Raw genomic sequence first — 9,690 nt, 5'->3', positions numbered from 1 at the left:
TGTCCTCACCGCTGTTTTAGCGGACTGTATCACCCAGCCAGTGAGCTTTCGCCGCCATCTTGGGGGACTGGAATAGCTGGTGGCGGCATTGCACTGAGCGCTCTAGTGCTCAGGTGAACGTGAGGGGAGATACTATTTAAGCTGACCGTTTAATGTTGTGCCCTAAGGGATAGCCAGACTCATAATCGCGGCGCTTTGTACTTGCTAGCGCTTACGCCTGCTGCAAAGGAATTTATCAGCGTTTTTAAACAATATTCCCTGGTTTTTGTATCTTAGTTAGTTGCTTTATTCGTACCTTGCTTTTAACTGTACTTTAATCTGCCCACACTCCCGCACTTTAAACTGTGTCCTCACCGCTGTTTTAGCGGACTGTATCACCCAGCCAGTGAGCTTTCGCCGCCATCTTGGGGGATTGGAATAGCTGGTGGCGCCATTGCACTGAGCGCTCTAGTGCTCAGGTGAACGTGAGGGGAGATACTATTTAAGCTGACCGTTTAATGTTGTGCCCTAAGGGATAGCCTGACTCATAATCGCGGCGCTTTGTACTTGCTAGCGCTTACGCCTGCTGCAAAGGAATTTATCAGCGTTTTTAAACAATATTCCCTGGTTTTTGTATCTTAGTTAGTTGCTTTATTCGTACCTTGCTTTTAACTGTACTTTAATCCGCCCACACTCCCGCACTTTAAACTGTGTCCTCACCGCTGTTTTAGCGGACTGTATCACCCAGCCAGTGAGCTTTCGCCGCCATCTTGGGGGATTGGAATAGCTGGTGGCGCCATTGCACTGAGCGCTCTAGTGCTCAGGTGAACGTGAGGGGAGATACTATTTAAGCTGACCGTTTAATGTTGTGCCCTAAGGGATAGCCAGACTCATAATCGCGGCGCTTTGTACTTGCTAGCGCTTACGCCTGCTGCAAAGGAATTTATCAGCGTTTTTAAACAATATTCCCTGGTTTTTGTATCTTAGTTAGTTGCTTTATTCGTACCTTGCTTTTAACTGTACTTTAATCCGCCCACACTCCCGCACTTTAAACTGTGTCCTCACCGCTGTTTTAGCGGACTGTATCACCCAGCCAGTGAGCTTTCGCCGCCATCTTGGGGGACTGGAATAGCTGGTGGCGCCATTGCACTGAGCGCTCTAGTGCTCAGGTGAACGTGAGGGGAGATACTATTTAAGCTGACCGTTTAATGTTGTGCCCTAAGGGATAGCCAGACTCATAATCGCGGCGCTTTGTACTTGCTAGCGCTTACGCCTGCTGCAAAGGAATTTATCAGCGTTTTTAAACAATATTCCCTGGTTTTTGTATCTTAGTTAGTTGCTTTATTCGTACCTTGCTTTTAACTGTACTTTAATCCGCCCACACTCCCGCACTTTAAACTGTGTCCTCACCGCTGTTTTAGCGGACTGTATCACCCAGCCAGTGAGCTTTCGCCGCCATCTTGGGGGACTGGAATAGCTGGTGGCGCCATTGCACTGAGCGCTCTAGTGCTCAGGTGAACGTGAGGGGAGATACTATTTAAGCTGACCGTTTAATGTTGTGCCCTAAGGGATAGCCAGACTCATAATCGCGGCGCTTTGTACTTGCTAGCGCTTACGCCTGCTGCAAAGGAATTTATCAGCGTTTTTAAACAATATTCCCTGGCTTTTGTATCTTAGTTAGTTGCTTTATTCGTACCTTGCTTTTAACTGTACTTTAATCCGCCCACACTCCCGCACTTTAAACTGTGTCCTCACCGCTGTTTTAGCGGACTGTATCACCCAGCCAGTGAGCTTTCGCCGCCATCTTGGGGGACTGGAATAGCTGGTGGCGCCATTGCACTGAGCGCTCTAGTGCTCAGGTGAACGTGAGGGGAGATACTATTTAAGCTGACCGTTTAATGTTGTGCCCTAAGGGATAGCCAGACTCATAATCGCGGCGCTTTGTACTTGCTAGCGCTTACGCCTGCTGCAAAGGAATTTATCAGCGTTTTTAAACAATATTCCCTGGTTTTTGTATCTTAGTTAGTTGCTTTATTCGTACCTTGCTTTTAACATTACTTTAATCCGCCCACACTCCCGCACTTTAAACTGTGTCCTCACCGCTGTTTTAGCGGACTGTATCACCCAGCCAGTGAGCTTTCGCCGCCATCTTGGGGGACTGGAATAGCTGGTGGCGCCATTGCACTGAGCGCTCTAGTGCTCAGGTGAACGTGAGGGGAGATACTATTTAAGCTGACCGTTTAATGTTGTGCCCTAAGGGATAGCCAGACTCATAATCGCGGCGCTTTGTACTTGCTAGCGCTTACGCCTGCTGCAAAGGAATTTATCAGCGTTTTTAAACAATATTCCCTGGCTTTTGTATCTTAGTTAGTTGCTTTATTCGTACCTTGCTTTTAACTGTACTTTAATCCGCCCACACTCCCGCACTTTAAACTGTGTCCTCACCGCTGTTTTAGCGGACTGTATCACCCAGCCAGTGAGCTTTCGCCGCCATCTTGGGGGACTGGAATAGCTGGTGGCGCCATTGCACTGAGCGCTCTAGTGCTCAGGTGAACGTGAGGGGAGATACTATTTAAGCTGACCGTTTAATGTTGTGCCCTAAGGGATAGCCAGACTCATAATCGCGGCGCTTTGTACTTGCTAGCGCTTACGCCTGCTGCAAAGGAATTTATCAGCGTTTTTAAACAATATTCCCTGGTTTTTGTATCTTAGTTAGTTGCTTTATTCGTACCTTGCTTTTAACTGTACTTTAATCCGCCCACACTCCCGCACTTTAAACTGTGTCCTCACCGCTGTTTTAGCGGACTGTATCACCCAGCCAGTGAGCTTTCGCCGCTGTTGGAAGGCGGACCCCGAGGAGTCGGCGAGACCACCAAGGGGGGGGGGCCCTCACACTGCACGCAGTAGCCGAGCGCTGCCGAGAAGTCTCCTGAGAGATCCTTCTCCTATCATGTACTAGCACAGTAACACCACCACACAGGACTCAAGGAGGTTGTCTCAGGACAAGCAATTCTTTATCAGCAATAAAAAGGTTACGAGGTCAATATTTACACGAAGGGATCGAGGGATCCACCAAAAGTCTCAGTGTCTCTTTGGAAGGGTAGGGGTAGCGGGACAGTCTTTGGCAGGAGCGCGGTACGAGGGTACCTGGGGCCCCGTTCTTATCCTCAAGCTGGAGGACCTCCGGATCTCGGAGGGGTCGAGCCGCGACGGCGTCAGCAGGGCTCTGGCGGACAGTTCGTGGAGAGCCGCGATCCAATCAGCAGGGCTCTCAAGATGGTTTCTGCTCAGCTCGAGCCGCGACGTCGTCAGCAGGGCTCCGAGGGAGGTTTCAGCGAGGTTGGGCCGCGACAGCGTCAGCAGGGCTCCGATGTTCCGGGTGGCTTCAAAGTGTTCACAAGAAGGAGCCGCGACGCAGTCAGCAGGGCTCGTGATGGTTCCGACAAGAGTTCTTCTCCGTGGGGTCAGCCGCGATTCAATCAGCAAGGCTCTCGACTCCGGGATACAACTGCCGATCTGTGGCGGGGTCGCCCCAGATATAGGTCTGGAGCCCTTTGATGTCCGGACCCAGGTGCCCGGGGGGGGCGGAGAGGCCAGGTGGAGGTGGCCAGACGCCCAGCAGGAGAGGCGCCAGGCCCAAGGGAGTTGCAGGGCGATCACACCTCGAGAGGGGAGGACAGTTGGGGGTCCCATCGATACTGTCCTCCGCCGGGGGCGATGAATGGTTCCTGCGGCATCCCCTGGCCAGTTTGAGGAAATATGTATTTTATGATCAGTTATGTCCCCTATCTTAGACCCCAACGGCTCCATGTACATGCTACAAGTACATGTATGTTCCCTCCAGTTCCAGTTATGAAGACGCAAATACATATGCGTCCACCGCCAACATGTCCTCTTTCAGATCCGCCATGAATGGGTCGGATATTCCGTTCCTAAGTATGAAAGGCCACCGACTTTATGTGGTTCACTTTCCACGTTTTACAGTTCAGGCGAGTAGGCCCTGAATTCTGCCATCAAGCCTTTTCCTGCCTTCTGCCTCTGAAAACTCCAGTCTGAGCTCGCATCTGTATCCATGAACTTTGTCCTACTCCCTGCGCGGCTAACGGTGCCTGATCCGGCCTGTTGTCTGCCAAAAACTATATTTCACCTTCAAGTTATCTGCTCCGCTCCTCATCCAATGCATTCCTGTCTAGTAGTTTAGGTAAACATTCTTCCAGCTACCGAGCAAAGGGCCCGGTCTCACTGTCCTCATGCAAGTAATTCATAGCCCCTGTTACCATGGAAGATTCCTGCCCCCTCGCATCTCATGTAGACACTTAGACGCTTGTACACGCACTAACAGTCAGTATAGAATAGATTCCGTCCGAGAGACCTTTCCTTTTGGATAATACAGTTCTTTAAACATAAGATATTAGATATGATTTGGGATTAGGTTGACCTGACCCCCCAGACTTCTGTCTCCACATGTAGAGCTAAATGTCAAGTCCCCTTCACCCTCTAGTTGCACGTCAATCACACGTCATGCGGCTGCGCGCGCATCTCTGCCAAGTATTTCTGCTGACATTGCAGGATTCTCTTATGGATCCACCCACTTGTGACATCATGATTAATGACGTTTCTAGTCTACACCTACTATTACGCCTCTTTTCATTACGTATGTGTATTCCTATCTGTATTATCAGCTGTTACGCCTCCTGCATCTGTCTTCATGTAATGCTTTTCATATAAATATCTTTACCTGTCAATAATGTATTGCCTTCCCTTCCTGAACCTTCGTGGTGATGGAATTTGATGCCATGGTTCGAACCATAATTCCTTTGTAAGGAATAAAGCCTTTCAGAACCTCTAATACCACGGATTCTGCCTCTTATTTTTACTGAGTTATTCTTACTCGACTTTACCGCATAAAAAATAGTACAGGTAATTAAAATATTTACCACATAAATTGGCGCCCGAACAGGGACACTTTCTCATCTCACGCGCCGGAGGTGCGTTGCAGGCCCGGTCTCCTGCCACAGCTGGACGGACAACAATGCGTACCCGCAGGATTTCCTGTATCTCCCTCCGGCCAAGCGGGGGTGACTGAGGCTGCGATCAACACCCAGACGAGGCGGTGAGAAGTGCGAAGTATCCCGACCAGAGCCTAGCTGAGAGAGCAAGATCCGAGGTATACAGAGGCCCACCAGGTTCCGAAGTTCCGCGTCGAGTCAAGTCCAGTCCGGTCCAGTCCAGTTCAGTTCCGAGGCCTTCCGTTCCGTGCTACCCGGTGAGTACCGTTGCCGGGGAGGCATTTAGACGTGCACATAGTTTGTGCCGGTCAAGACGGGTTTGGGTACACAAATCCGGTCTGCACTGTTTCAGCAGTGTATCTGTACTGTTTAGCAGTATATCTAGTATGTCTTGTATATAATTCAGTATTACCTAGTGTTAGTATTATGTCAGTAACTAGTTTTCTTCTGATTATCATTGTTCGTTAAATGTTTCTTCCTATTTAGACGATGTAGCTCCCGAATATGCTAATGCTCCGCCACACACACCGCCTGCCGATGGTGCTCAACGCCAAGATCATCCGCCCCCTCCTCCGCAACAACAAACTCCTACGCACATTCCAACAGGCCCATCTGTTTCTACCGCTTTTCCCGCATCTACAGTTTCTATCTTACATCCAACAAATCCTTTCGTGCCCAGCACCTCAGATGGTGCTACAGGAGGTACGACAGACATTTTTGCCACGCCGCCGCGAGGAAATAAATTATCTCTTAGAGATTTAGCACTCCAACGTACACCCCAACTAGCAACTTCCGACATTTTTAAAGAACATCTAGTGGATTGTAGATATGATCCTGTGCCCGGTAGACGGGACGGAATGCTGCTGTCATCATTACGTATATGACGAGCTTCAAGGTATTTAGCGACGCTACCAGGAATGACGGCACATTTAGACAATATATATCACTTTGTCCAATCGGGGCGAGGCCCTGAAAGTATTAACGAAGCCATGGAATACCAGAAAGCGGATGTACAGAGGCAACTGTTACGCTTTTTCATAAACTGCGTGATCAGGAATGAAGACAGGGCTGAGAAAGATCAGGAGGAAATGCAAGTACTTACCAGATGGGGTCAGAATATATCAGAGGGGAGACATGATAAACAGACGTGTATAGTAGCTATGTGCCGAAAGATCCGCAAAGAAGTAGAACGAATACATAAAGAAAGATTAGAAGCAGACAAAACTAAATCGGAGGGAGAGGAGGAGGAAGAATCAGAAATGGCCGCAGGACAATTAGAAACGATGGCTTATGTAGGTAAAGGAAGATCTTTTAATAATACCAGATGCTTCAATGATCCAATACGTCCGATACGTCCAGAATGTAACAGAAATTTTCAAGCCCCTATGTTAAATACAAGGTCTCCTGAACACCTATTCCAGGCTGCTGATAAATTACTCCGAGACCGAAGGGGGTATCATATGCTCGATTCTATGGATGAACAAGAATTAGCCAGGTCAGCAGTACAATGGGCTGACAGTCCCGGAAAATACAGTGATGATGCGCTAGCACACACGTTTTTGAATCTTAACCCAGACGAACAGCGATTAGCTGGTATATACATGATTCAACACCTCATTATATTATATCAAAGCCAACACTCCGATCCTAGTCCCCTACCTGACATATTGATAGAATTACTCACGAATAAATGGAGAGGTTCAGGTACTGATTTAATTAAAGAAATTCTAGAATATCGGAACCAGTACATTGTCTTCGTATGCCCAGAACATGTTCCAGTTCCCACTATGGGAAGAAAAATGTATCACATAGATAGACAGAATCCCTTACGCGAAGTGCACCCAATAAAGGGTGACGACAATACTTTTAAACGCGTGTTTGTGTACACGCCCATAAATAAAATTGAATTATTAGAAATGAAGAAAGTAGTACCTAGCCATGATAAAGATCCAGCAGGTTTCCACCGTGAGATAAAAGACATGTTACTCATGGGAGAGTATACCTACCCTGACATTATGAAAATATTAAAAGTATTAATGCCTGCCGGTATTTACGAGAAACTCAAAGAAAAGGATTGGGAAGTGGGAGATCAGAAGATAGATTGGACAGCGTTAGAAACCGAAGAAAAGGCCCGAGCTGCAGGTTCAGGGCTTGGGGAAAAGACTACAGCATTACCAGGATTACTAGTGCAAGTATTGCCACGCTTGTTAACTACGAAAAAGGAAGATTGGGGTGCAATTTCAGCCTGTAAACAAAAACAAGACGAAGACACTAGTGATTTTTATTCCCGATTTGAAAAATGTTTTGGTATTAATAGTGGCATAAAAGCAAATAGTGAGTCGTATCCACATCTGTTTGTGACAAAATTAGTTGAAAATTCCCTGCCCCAAGTCAAGAATAGGGTATTAAAATTCGAGAGTACCTGGCAAGGTAACACCCCGTCACAGATGTTACAAATGTTACAATATCACCACAATAGAATTAGAGAAGAACAAGAACATGAACAAAGACGTATGAAAGACACGAAAATGAAAATGCTTGTTGCTCAATCAGTTCCAGCTGACGGTCATAGAAAGGGTACGACACAGTCCAGTGATTCAGCAGGTCCCGTAAAAGGGACATGCAACTATTGCAAACAGCCAGGTCATTATATACACGATTGTGCAGTTCTGAAACATAATATCTCTACGGGTAAGACCAAGGAGAGACCACGTCCGCCTAGACAGGATCAGATCCCACAACAAGTACCTCAACATGCTCAATCTATGCCAGTTCCACAACAACAGACCGTAACAACATCACAGCCGCAGCCTATTGCTGCCACACAAGCAACGACACAACAGATGTACCAGTATGCACAAGCAGATTATCCCGATTATCAGCGATACACATGAAATAGCCTAGAGAGGGAAGTTGGCTTACCCCTTATCGAGGTTCCTGTAGATCAAGAGGGACCTTATGTACATAGTGAACTATTAGGGGAAGACAGAAAGTTTTTACTTGATACAGGGGCAAGCAGAACAACTATACGACGCAGTGAAGTTCCAGGGGCACCCCTCTCAGGCTCACAGAATATTTCCCTTGGATTCTCAGGAAAGCCTATTATTAATGAAGTATCACTACCTCTTCCACTTACGGTTGGTCCATTGACACGAACTACAGATTTATTGCTTACTAAAACATGTCCAGAAAACTTGTTAGGCATAAAAACACTGAAAGCTCTAGGAGCCATTATATGTTGTTCTCCGGAAGGAGTACGGTTATTTTTACGTGACTTCAAAGGTCACTATGTGTCCAGAGACATGGATCACCGGTTACAGAATTTACCTACACATTTATGGGCACAAGGCCCTACTGATGTTGGTTGCATGCACATTACACCATATTGAGTCACACTCAAAACAGGAGTGGTACTACCACGAATGCGACAATACAAGTTACCACCAGATGCTGTAGTGGCTTTACTGCAAATCATTGACGAGCTTATTGCCCAAGGAGTGGTCGTGGAAACGGACTCCAATGTATGTAATTCCCCGATAATTCCTATTCTTAAAAGAACGGATCCAAAAGCACCGCCAGTATATCGATTAGTCATTGATTTGCGCGAATTGAATAAATGTATTGTGCCACAATACCCCGTGGTACCTGATATCTCTTCATTACTAACAGCCATTGATTCAGAAGCAACGTTCTTTACTGTAATTGATCTCAAGAACGCCTTTTTTAGCGTCCCAATCGATCCGGAAAGTCAATACTTGTTCGGATTCAGTTTAAATGGACGAAGTTTTAAATTCACACGCGCACCTCAAGGATTCACAGAAAGCCCCAGCATCTATAGCCAAGCACTGAAACGAGAACTTGACAGTATCCACATGCCAGTTAACACTGCCTTGCTTCAGTATGTCGATGATCTGCTGATCACCGCTCGAAGCGAACCTGAATTTGAAAAAGCATCACTGACGGTTTTACAATTTCTAGCCGACAAGGGGCACAAGGTGTCCCCTTCTAAGCTGCAATTCTGTGTCCAGCAAGTTGTTTACCTTGGGCACTTGCTGTCCAAGGAGGGAAGACAGCTTACACCCGACCGCATCCAGTTAATTGCTAACATGCCACCACCCAAGACACAAAAGGAGGTGCGGGCTTTTATAGGCCTCACTTCGTACTGTAGGCAGTGGATCCCTCAATACGCATTTCTAGCAAAACCACTCATTCAGTTGACAACACAGGAGGCAGCCACATCGACTGTCCTCCCTTGGACTCAAGAACATACACATGCCTTTGAAAGCTTAAAGAAAGCTTTATGTCAAGCACCTGTTTTAGCAACACCATGTTACAGTAAACATTTTACACTTTTTGTTACAGAACGCGAAGGTACTGCCTTGTCAGTACTCACTCAGGAACAAGCAGGATCACACAAACCATGTGCTTATTTTTCTAGTACATTAGATCCCGTAGCTCAGGCTCTCCCTGCGTGCCTGAAATCAGTGGCAGCAACAGCTTTAGCAATCAGACAAAGCGATGCCATAGTATTAGGACATCAATTGACAGTACAAGTACCACACGCAGTAGAGGTTCTCTTGAACCGAACACAAACACAACACTTGACTATAGCAAGACTTACCGGTTATGAATTGACATTGTTCCAGCCACACATAGAAATCAGACGTTGTAGTACATTAAATCCTGCCACACTTTTGCCAGT

This window comes from Triturus cristatus, chromosome 5_1, assembly GCF_964204655.1.
Source record: "Triturus cristatus chromosome 5_1, aTriCri1.1, whole genome shotgun sequence".
NCBI classification, from domain to species: domain Eukaryota; kingdom Metazoa; phylum Chordata; class Amphibia; order Caudata; family Salamandridae; genus Triturus; species Triturus cristatus.
Note: the sequence above shows the minus strand (reverse complement) of the source record.